General features: G+C 42.9%; 1 protein-coding gene across 5 annotated transcripts in view; it reads right to left on the bottom strand.

Annotated features, from left to right (window-relative positions):
• The window catches only part of TFDP2 (transcription factor Dp-2), a 138,623-nt gene that overhangs the window by 97,195 nt on the left and 30,339 nt on the right, over positions 1-11,089 (bottom strand). The window contains exon 3 of one of the 5 annotated variants that reach the window (XM_021717215.1): positions 2,638-2,672. The exons of the other annotated variants lie outside the window; for them this stretch is intronic. The gene's annotated coding sequence lies outside the window, so the exon portion shown is untranslated. The remainder of the gene's footprint in view (positions 1-2,637; positions 2,673-11,089) is intronic. 5 annotated transcript variants of the gene reach the window in all.

The raw sequence follows: 11,089 nt of genomic DNA, 5'->3' as shown, positions 1-11,089 counted from the left end.
GGGTTCAAGAACAGCCTGGGCAATTGGTGAGACCTCATCAAATCAAAAAATTAGACAGGTGTGGTAGCATGCGCCTGTAGTTCTGGTTACTTGGAAGGCTGAGATGGAAGGACTGCCTGAGTCCAGCAGGCCAAGGCTGCAGTGGCTGTAAGCATGCCACTGCACTCCAGCTTGGGTAACGGAGTGAGACTCCAACTAAAAAACAAAACAAAACAAAAATAAATAAACTCTATTTCTCTCTTCTATCAATAAAAACAAATCAGAGATTAAAATTTAAAAACATCACTTATAATAGCATAAAAAATATTACATACTTGGGGTAAATTTAACATAATATAAACAATAAAAACTGCAACCTACAGAAAACTTAAATTAATGAAGGATAAACCATGCTTATAAATCAGAACATAATAAATATTGCTAAGATGTCAATCCTTTCTAAATTGGTCTATAGAGCAATGTAATCCCAATCAAATCTCAGCAGACATTTGTGTAGAAATTTACAAGTTAATTCTAAAACATATATTAAAAAAGCAATGAGCCTAGCATAGCCCAAACAACTTTGTAAAAAAAAAACAAAATTGGAGGACTTCCACGATCTGATTTCAAGGCTTAATATGGGTCAGGCACCTTAGTTCAAATCTGTAATCCTAGCACTCTGGGAGGCCATGGCAGGCAAATTACTTGATCCCATGAGTCCTAGACCAGTCTAGGCAAAACAGTGAGACTTGTCTCTACAAAAAGTCAAAAAAATCAGCTAGGTGTGGTGGCATGCACCTATATCTCGAGCTACTCAGGAGGCTGAGGTGGATCATCTGGGTCCTGGAGGTTGAGACTGTAGTGAGCCATGATTGTGCCACTGCATTCCAGCCTGGGCCACAGTGAGACCTCAACTCAAAAAAAAAAAAAAAAAAAAAAAGACAATATGCAGTTACGGCAGAGTTTCTTAACTTTGGCATGTACTGACATTTACACCAGCTTATTCTTTGTTATAGTGGCTGCCGTGTGCACTATTGTATGTTTAGCACCATCCCTGGCCTCATCCTTACCCAGAGGCAACCTCTGCTTCCCCCAGCTGTGATGATCAAAAAATGTCTCTAGACATTGCCAAATGTCTCCTGGGGGACAAAAGTGCCTTTCATTAAGAACCACTGAGCTACATTAACCAAGACAGTGTGGTACCGGCATGAAGATAGACATATCTTCTGTTCAATGGAACAGAACAGAAGCTAGAAATAGATTTCAATTATATAGTCAATTTAAATTTGACAAAGGTACAAAGCAATTTCAAGGGAAAGGATAATTTTGTCACTAAATGATTGGATATTCATGTGCAAAAAAAATAAACTTCACCTTTCATCTCACTGCATATACAAAAATTAACTCAAAACTTATCACAGACCTAAATTTAAAATTCCCAAGAAAGTTCCAGAAAAATATGTGAATATACAACTTCTAGGAAAATATAGGAGAAAACTAGCATTCTTGGCTTAGGCAAATATTTATTTTTTAATTAAAAAAAAAATTCTATGCCTGACTTCACGTGTCAAGCTTAGGCAAAGATTTGTTAAATAGGACACAAAAAAGCACAAACTATCTTTTTGGACATCAAAAGAGAAAACATGCTCTTCTACTCTTCAAAATTTGCAGTTAAGAAAATAAAAAGGGGCCAGGCATGGTGGCTCACACTTATAACCCTAGTGCTTTGGGACGTCAAGGTGGTAGGAGTGCTTAAGACCAGGAGTTTGAGACCAGCCTGGGCAATATAATAAGGTCTCATCTCTATAAAAAATAAAATAGCCAGGTATGGGGATGTGCTCCTGTAGTCCCAGCTACTTGGGAGGCTGAGGCAGGAACCCAGTTCAGGGCTGCAGTGAGCAATGGTGACACCACTGCACTCCAACCTGGGTGACAGAGCAAGACCCTGTCTCTAAAAAAAAAAAAAAAAAAAGAAGCAGCCAAGCATGGTGGCTTATTCCTGTAATCTCAGCACTTTGGGAGGTGGAGACAAGAGGACTGCCTGAACTCAGGGGTTAGAGACTAGCCTGAGCAACACAGCAAGACCTTGTCTCTACAATAAATGAAAAAATTAGCTGGGCGTGGTGTTGTATGCCTGTGGTTCCAGTTACTCGGAAAGCTGAGGCAGAAGGAGCACCTGAGCATAGTAGGTCGAGGTTGCTGTGGCCGTGAGCATGCCACTGCATTACAGCCTGGGTGACATAATGAGACTTCAAACCCCCCCTCTCCAAAAAAGACAAACTAAAGTCTGGGAGAAAATATTTGCAAAATGTATATGTGTTAAAGATGTGTACCAGAACAAGACAAACAACGCAATAAAAAAATAGGCAAAAGATTTAAACAGCTACTTAACCAAAAAGACATGCTGATGGTAAATGAGCACCTGAAAAGACTCATAGCATCATTAGTCACTAAGGTAATGCAAATTAAAACCACACTAAGACACCAAACAAACTTACTTGTATAGCTAAAATAAAAAAAGACTGACCATACCAAGGGCTGGCAAGGACATAAGGCAACTAGAACTCTTATATACATTATTGGTGGGAATACCAAATTGTACAGACAACTTTTGGAAATATTTTTGGTAATTTCTTATTAAGTTAAACATACACTTACCATATGACCCAGCAATTCCACTTCTAGGTATTTACCTTAGAGAAATGAAAACTTATGTCAACACTTAAGCCTGTATTTGAATGTTCATAGCAGCTTTATTAATAATAGTCCACAACTGAAAACAACACAAATATTCATCAACTCATGAATGGATAAACAAATCTGGTATATCATATAATAGAATACTACTCAGCAATAAAAAAAGAATCACTGATACACACAACACAAATAAGTCTCAAAAGTATTATGCTAAGAATAAGAATCCAGAAACAGATTACACTAATAAAGTATCAAAAAATATTCTATATGGCTAAGAATAATTATGATTTTCAGCAGCTTGTTTTGGCTATATGAATCATTGGCACCTACTATTCTTGTTATTTAACTTATTTAATGTTCTTAAGTTCTCCTTAAGTCAACTACAAACCCTCTGCTATAGAGGTTATCTTGTATCTTTGGGTAACACTTCTTAATACTAATGACAACAAATAACCTCACATTGGTATATCAGTGCACAGGTTTCATAATTCCCACTCAATAAAACAACTGGTACGTGGTCTACGTTGCAATGGAGTCAGGATACCTATAGGTTCAAATCCCAGTTGACTACTTAGGTGATCTGTGATAAACCACTTCACCTATATGAGATTCACTTTCCTTGTTCATGAAACTGAAGCAAGAGGTAAAATGAGAAAAGACGGTGTTGAAAACATAGGAATGGTACAACCAAGCAATCCAAGAATGTCTTGAGAAGCAAAGGGCCAAGAGTTAGACTTTTTTTTGGTAGTTAGAGTCTCACTGTTGCCCAGGCTGGAGGGCAGTGACATGCTCACAGCTACCACAGCCTCCACCTGCCAGGCTCAGGCGATCCTTCTTCCTCAGTCTTCTAAGTAGCTGGAACTACAGGTGCGCGCTACCATGCCTGGCTAATTTTTGATTTATTGTAGAGACGAAGTCTCACCAAGTTGCCCAGGCTGGTCTCAAACCTCTGAGATCAGGCAATCCTCTTGCCTCGGCCTCCCAAAGTGCTGGGATTACAGGCTTGAGCCATCACACTGTCCTTAAACATGATTTTGAAGAACCAAAGACTGAGAAAGTGGTACCTCACCATCATTCTGATCTTCTGGATCTTAAGCAGGCGATATTGGAAAGGTCACCACAGAGATAACTAGTTTATGACAAAAAGCAATCATAAAAATATTCCTTTTTGATTCTGCAATGCAATCTCCTCTTGTAATTGGCAAGGGGAGTCAACAAGCATTGAATTATTCACCTACATATAGGAAAAATGAGGTATTTTAGACTGACATAAAATAGGTTAATTTTACTCTACTAGTGAATTGTAGCCATAGTAATCTGCCTCACAAAGAGAGAAATCATAGGTTCAGATATTTGGTAGATATGCTTGGCTGAGAATCTATAATTGGTGAAATTATAAATGGCTATAAATAAAAAACCAGAATCACTCAAGGAATTACATTATAGTAGGTCTGAGAAGTTTCATTAGGGATTTGCTGTGCACCTACCATGTGCAAAAAAAGAAACTATGCTAGGCAAAGTTTGGAGAAGTGACTCCATCTTGGAAGCTGATCTGCCATGTTGACTTCTGATTAGCCCCAACCCTGTGAATGTCTTCTGATTTCTACTTTATTTATTGTCCCTAGTGTAAGAACATGCACACCTGCTTTTGAACCACAGTAACTCACAAGTTATCACACAAACTACAGACTATGATGCATAGAGTATTCTTGCCTGTTCTAGAGGGTTGCCTTTAACTGTCTGCAGAGAGCACACATATTCTTTCCTGATGGCATCTAAGCCTCAGGTCTGGGGAGTAACAGTGCCGAGATCTACCTGTTTTGCAGCTACCCAAAACTATGCTTCTGGCTGTAACTTCCCTTAATAAATCACCAAAAACTAACAAACTGGATGGCTGCCTACTTCTTTGGTTCTCAGATCCTTTGGCACTGAGGGGTTGCTTTATATACACAGTCCTTTCACAGAACAAATGATGAGCTGGCCAGACCAGAAGGGTTCAAGAACCCAAGTTTGAGCCAGGGAAAAGAAGCATCTGCGGGAAGAATCCTGGGTGGCCCTCCTAAACTATGTGGGGTGGTGGTGGCCATTTGCTGGATGCCTGTGAACCACCACAAGAATACAGGGATGCCCTGAAAACACCGGAGGGTATAAAGGGCTTATCAGTAAAAACCCAGGGTAAAAAGGTCACAGAGCAGCAACAACAGTGAGGTGGCTGCTGTTGCAGTCTGTGTGAATGGCCACAGAAACACAGGCAGCAACTGGGGCACGCATAGGAAAGCTGGAAAAGGAAGTGCAGTTACAGAGAGATCTGAGAACTTCCACATCTGTGTTAGCACCTGGATTGAAGGATAAGCTGGAACTCGGGAGGCACAACTGGAAACTTTGCAGTTCGGTGCAGCTGGAAAGGAGGAAGCTGTATGGGCTGTCTTTGCCAGACCAGACCAGAATGCAAATAGCTGGAATTCTTGGGAACCAACTAGTGAGTCAGATGTCAACACAGAGGTTATCTCAGTGGCGAAAAATTATCCTTCCCTTTTGAGAGCAAAACTGCTCATGCAGTGGAAAGCAAAAGCCCAACACATGCAGCCCTCGACTGAAAAGCAAACACTTTTACAAAGCTGTTGAGAGAAAGCTTAGCCACATGGATGGTGCAGCTATGGGACACCAGTGGGGTGACATCTCCCTAGCAGGAATGAAGCTAAAAAAATGAGCAGAGTGGCCCCCAGGAGCAGTATGACCCCTGTGGGACAAGATGCATATATTGTAGAAACCACAGCTGACCTCGGAGAAACTGAGAGCAGAAGAGAGGTGGTCCAACTGGTTACTAAGGGGAGAAGGAGCAAAAGATATTCCACGCAAAAGAAGTATAATCTCTGCATTCCAGAGGTGAACTGCTCCCTAACTGAGATCAGGCGTGGGGCCAACGTTGCCTACACACAGGAGCAACAGGGGGTGACCAGAAGACCAGGTGAAGCTCACTATTTATTGGAGTCCAGAAAACAAGCAGAGAAACTTAGCACAGTAGACACAGGTGGAGAATGCACCTTAACTCATGGAAATTAGAGACACCCCCTAAGTGGACAGCGACAGATGGTTGGGGGGACACAAACAATACAAGTAAAACAAATTCTTCCCCTCCTTGGTATTGGGTGGAGTCACCCCACTTATGGTCTTTATCTCACGTATCCTAGAAAACATCTTTGGGTACAGATGCTCTGTTAGGACACATGTTATACGTATCTGTGGGGGGAATCTTGCCTACAGGTTTTGACAGTAAAGGCTATTTTAACAGGCGAAGCAAAATGGGAACTGTACACCTTCCAACCCTCATGTGAAACAAAACCATCTTCCTGGTAGGATAGAAGAAATAACAGTCACCATACAGAAACTGGCCAAAATTAGTATTACTGGGCCAGCCCACAGTCCCTTCAACAGTCTTGCATGACAAGTAAGAAAATCAGATGGCACCTGGCACGATGGTAGACTACCATGAACTAAATAAGGTAGTTTCTGAGATTCATGTTGCTGTGCCCAACTTAACTCAAATGATATAGCAGATAATACAAAACATGGGCACTTATCAGGCAGTGTTAGATTTGGCTAATGCCTTCTTTACTATCCTTTTAAAATCCAACTCACCACCCATTTGCTTATTTGCAACGGTCATTCCAAGTGTTACCCCAGGTTACTTACATAGCCCCACTACTTGTCATGGCATAACTGCTAGAGATTGAACTTTATGCCCACCTCCACTAGCTGTTTAACAGTTTTATGACATTGATACCGTGCTAACCTCTGAAGACTTGTCATTGCTAAGCAACAACTTAATGCCTTGTGCACTTTTTGCCAATCTCTCCAACCTGGAGGATGGGCCATCAACCCACAAAAAATACAAGGCCTATGAGTAGCTGTAAAAATTTCTAGGAGCCAATTGGTTGGGTAAGATGCCTTATTTCAGGCACAGTCATTGTCAAAACACAATTTTTCAAGTCTAAAACAAATTTCCCAGTTCTTCTGGGATACTGGTGGGCTTTTATCCCACATTTGACATAATGTTTGTGTTTCCCGTACAGACTAGTAAAAAAGGGATCAGGTTGGTGCTGAGATAAAGGACAAGAGGAAGCATCTGAGAAGGCTAAAATGCTAGTGACTCAGGTCCAAGCCTTAGGTTCCCCCACTCCCTGTCCTTGAGTACATACTAATGTCTTCAGAAATAACCATAAGCCCTCAGGGGAACAGGTGGACATTCTGGCAAACCCAGCATAGGAGGGCGGTCCCCTAAGATTCTGGTCACAGCTATGGAAGAGTGCTGAAACTCATGATTCCTCATTTGAACAACCAGGTGGTGAGAGGGCACACAAGACATTGCAGCAAGTTAAACTCATAACTGTTGATTTGCTGGTAACAGTGAGAACAGGTATCTCTACTAGGGGCTGGATAGAAGCGTTTGCTAGGCCTGCCTCAGCTATTGCCCAGGTCTCCACTTAAAGTGGCATACACACCTGCAACCATGCAGTGACCTCTTCACGAGTCCCTTGGGGAATGAACTGCATGCTATCTTAGGGCCAGGATAACACAAGCCCAGTGCTGCCCTTGTTGTGGAGCCCCTACAGGAGATGCTGCCAATGGTACACAAAAGGCATATCCCCCATTCCTGAGCTCACCTGGTACTCGAATGGGTCAAGCTGAGGTAACTAACCCCTGTGCATAGAAGGCAGTAGTTGTACAACCACAGGCAGATAGCATCTGGTTTGAGATGGGAATGCAGCAAAGCTGTCAATGGGTAGAACTCCGAGTTGTGTGGTTGGTTTGTATCCATGAGCCATGGCCTGTGTTCTCTGTATAGATAGTTGAGCAGTTTCTAAGGGCCTTACAACTTGGCCTGCCCAGTTGGGCCCAGGACGACTGGCATGTGCTTAAAAAAAATCCCTGTGGGAATCTTCGATGTGGAAAGACATTTGAGAAAGGCTGCAAGAACCCACTGTGAGCCTGGTTAAGCATCACGTTTCAGCACACCAGTCAAATTCACCTGCTGGTAACATGGAGGCTGATACCCCAGCAAAAATTAGAACACTGGCTCCCCTGCAATCCTCCAAGCTAGCTGACTGGGCACAAAAACACAGCAGGCATCACAGTGCATGACTGTGCTGACAAACAGCAGAGGGCTGTCCCTCTGCTATGCAGATTTAGCGTCACAGTAATAAAATGCTTAGTTGGGACCCACCTGCAGCCCTGCCGCATCCCACATATGCCTGGACATGTTCATAAGACAGTGACTCCTGTGAAAGGCTGGCAGATAGACTGACCCCTCCAGTAAGCTCAGGAATATGCACTAACATGTAGATGCCACCATGGGATGGTTGTAGGCCTTCCTCTGTTACAGGGCAAATCAAACAGCCACCATCAAGGGCTTCGAACAACTCAGTGTCATGTATGGATACCTCTGACACACGACAGCGACTGAGGCACACATTTCAGTGGGCATGTCGGAGAATGGTGCATGAAAAGGACATAGATTGGAGATTTCATTTGTCATGTAATCATGAAATCCCCAAGTGGTAGGGTTAATTGAAAGGAAAATTGGCATTTTATTCATTTATTAATTTATTTTTGAATCGGAGGAGTTGGTGCGACCCGACTCACACAACCCATTTGTCCACCGCCACTGGCTGTTTAACAGTTTCATTACACTAAGATTATGTACAAGGCATGCTCACAGCTACCACAGCCTCGACCTGCTGGGCTCAGGTGATCCTTCCACCTGGGCCTTCCAAGTAGCTGGAATCACAGACATGCACCACCACACCCAGCTAGTATTTTAATTTATTGAAGAGATGAGGTCTCACCAACTTGCCCAGGCTGATCTGGAACCCATGGGCTCAGGCAACCTTCTTTACTCAGTCTCCCAAAGTGCTGGGATTACAGGCGTGAGACACTGTGCCCAGCCGAAAATTGGCATTTTTAAAGGCACACCTGGAAATACTTCTGCAATCAAAAACCCTGCGTGGCTCTTGCCTCAGGCTATTAGAAATCTTAATTCAGTTGAAAAGAATACAGGGCTACACCATACCAATGACTCACAGAGGAAGGGCTATTGATCATAGTTGTAAAAAAGGTCTGACCAGACACATTTCTACCAGAGCTGGTAAAAGATCAACAGCAAATGTTATTTTTCACTCCCCAAGTTCTTGAGCCAGGGGAGGGGGCATTTGAATGGGGGCTGAACTGTCACGTCCCCCAGGTTGGATGGGGTACCACTTGCCAGAGAGTAAGGAATTCCTTGGTCTGCTAAAGTGGTCTCAGTTGATCCTATTCAAGTCTAGACCCAAATGTTCCACATACCAATACACTGGAATATGACCCCTTTTACAGGGCACTCTGGTTAGCCATTTAACATGGTCTTTTGCTGCCCCTATAACCTTACAAATATTATTGGCACTTCTGCCCCTCAGGCAACACGTTTGTTATGTGCCCCCCCCATAATTCTTGGGCTGCCTATGTCCTAACAGAGATGAAGCCACCACCATCATTTTGCTCTATGGAAAAGAACTGCCCTGCCAAGTACCTACTAAACACTTGTGTTTCTACCCACAGTCTTCTGTTCCTGTTGCTGTTCTGCTTTACTCCTTTTCATCAGGATCCTAGGGAACATGGTAGCAAAAGGCATTATTAATTCTTGGTCTTGCCTGTTGTTGTTTGTGTTGTTGCAGTTCTTCTGCTTACAAGCAGAAAACAAATTGGGTCGGGTGCAGTGGCTCACACCTGTAATCCCAGCACTTTGGGAGGCCAAGATGAGGGGATTGTCTGAACCCATGGGTTCGAGAGCAGCCCGGGCAACTTGGCGAGACCTCATCTCTACAATAAAAAGCAAGAAAGATTAGCCGGGTATGGTAGCATATGCTTGTAGTTCCACCTACTTGGAAGGTTGAGGTGGAAGGATTGCCTAAGCCCAGCAGGTCAAGGCTGTGGCGGCCGTGAGCATGCCACTGAACTCCAGCCTGGCGACAGAGTGAGACTCTAACTCAAAAAAAAAAAAAAAAGAGCCGGGCTCAGCGGCTCAGCTGTAATCCCACGCCTTTGGGAGGCTGAGGTGAGTGGACTGCCCGCCTGGGCAGACAAGACCTCATCTCTATAATAAAAAAAAAAAAAAAAAAAAAAAAAGCTGGGCATGGTAGCGTGCGCCTGTAGTTCCAGCGACTTGGAAGGCTGAGGCGGAAGGCTCGCCGGAGCCCGGCAGGTCGAGGCTGCGGTGGCTGGAAGTGGCCACTGCACTCCAGTCTAGGCGACAGAGTGAGACTCCAACTCAAAAAAAAAAAAAAGAAAAAGAAAACAAATTGATGCAGTGTGTCACCCACACCATTAAAATGATTGCAGCCCCCACCCTGCTAGAGGCTCAAGGACCATGGCAGAAGAGGTGGGTACATGAGACTGTAAGAGCCAACTCAGAGTGGCGGAGTGTGGAGGAAACAAAAGAGCTCCATCTTGGATGCTGATCTGTCATGCTGACCAGACACATTTCTGGTCAACATGATTAGTCCCAATCCCGTGAGTGACTTTTGATTTCTACTTTATATACTGTCCCTAGAAAAAGAATATATACTGCTGCCTTTAGGTCAAAGCAACCTAAATGTTGTTGTACAAACTATAGGCTATGGCATATATATCATTCTTGTCTGGAAGGTTGCCTTTAACTGTCTGTACAGAACACACATATTCTTTCCCGATGGCATACTGCCTCAAGTCTAGGGAGTGACAGTGCAGAGATCTGCCTGTCTTGTAGCCACCCAAGACTAAACTTCTGACTGTAAGTCTCTGCAGTGAATTACCCTAAACCAGCAAACCAGATTTGTCTGCCTTCTTCTTTGAGTTCTCAGCTTCTTTGGCATTTGGGGGTCACTTTGTATATATGGCCCTTTCAGAGAACACAAGGTGACTTGTTTTATCATTTAATTCTTGCAATAGCCCTTATAAGATGGCATGATTAATACTGTTTTCGAGATGAGAAAATTTATATTCTGAAATACAACTAAGTAATTTGCCCAAGAAGTCACCTTTAGTATGAGACAAGGCTGATATTCAAACTCAGAGCTATTTGACTCCATGTCTGTAATGCTACTTAAATAAAGCCCAGCTTCCAGTTATTGAAGCTAAGATGCTAGCACAGTTCCTAGAAAGCAGTAGGCTTTATAATTTCTTCTCTCTTTTTAAAATTTTTGCTTCCAAGGTAGGAAACAGATATTAACTCTAACTATCAGAAGGGGAAACTGGAGCTTATATATAAAGTAATAAAGCAAGTTCTTGAAGCCTGGAATTCCTAGTCCTTTCTCTGTATTATTACTCTCTTGAGATTCATCCTGACAATGATAAAGAGGAAGAAGAGAAGTTGGAGGGAAAAAAGTACATGCAATTATAG

The sequence above is a fragment of the Carlito syrichta genome, unplaced genomic scaffold, assembly GCF_000164805.1.
Source record: "Carlito syrichta isolate Samal-C Ts95f unplaced genomic scaffold, Tarsius_syrichta-2.0.1 Scaffold309473, whole genome shotgun sequence".
Classification (NCBI taxonomy): domain Eukaryota; kingdom Metazoa; phylum Chordata; class Mammalia; order Primates; family Tarsiidae; genus Carlito; species Carlito syrichta.
The sequence above is the reverse complement of the archived record's forward strand: the minus strand, read 5'-3'. Positions and strand labels throughout refer to the sequence as shown.